This window comes from Mycetomoellerius zeteki, unplaced genomic scaffold (assembly GCF_001594055.1).
Source record: "Mycetomoellerius zeteki isolate Tzet28-1 unplaced genomic scaffold, Tzet1.0 scaffold149, whole genome shotgun sequence".
In the NCBI taxonomy this organism is placed as follows: Eukaryota; Metazoa; Arthropoda; class Insecta; order Hymenoptera; family Formicidae; genus Mycetomoellerius; species Mycetomoellerius zeteki.
In genome coordinates, this window is record NW_017256436.1 from 13,451 (window position 1) to 14,129 (window position 679).

Consider the following 679-nt stretch of genomic DNA (forward strand, 5'->3'; position numbering starts at 1 on the left):
ACGTCGTGGAAGTTGGTGTCTAAATGTTCGCCGTCGAGGAAATGAGTGTCTAGGTGTTCGCCGTCGAGGAAGTGGGTGTCTAGGTGTTCGCTATTGAGGAAATGGGTGTCTAGGTGTTGTCTACATGTTCGACGTCGAGGAAGTTGGTGTCTAGATGTTCGCCGTCGAAGAAATGAGTGTCTAGGTGTTCGCCGTCGAGGAAGTGGGTGTCTAGGTGTTCGCTATTGAGGAAATGGGTGTCTAGGTGTTGTCTACGACGTCGTGGAAGTTGGTGTCTAAATGTTCGCCGTCGAGGAAATGGGTGTCTAGGTGATCGTTATTGAGGAAATGGGTGTCTAGGTGTTCGTTATTGAGGAAACGGATGTCTAGGTATTCGCTATTGAGGATCGCCGTCGAGAAATTAGGTGTCTAGATGTTGTCTATACATTTACACGACACCCTTAATCGGGTTTAATAATATCCGTCGTTATGAAATTAGTCAAATAGCTGTTCCTCGGAAGAATGGAACGAATGTGATTGGCCAGTTTCACGACACCCTTAATCGGGTTTAATAACATAAATTTTATATAGAAGACCGTCGTCCAGATATTTTGATATTACTATTATAAGACGATGGGGATGGTGGTGGGATTTTTTAATTGAGTAATAGTAACTTTAATTGTATACAAACTTACCTTTT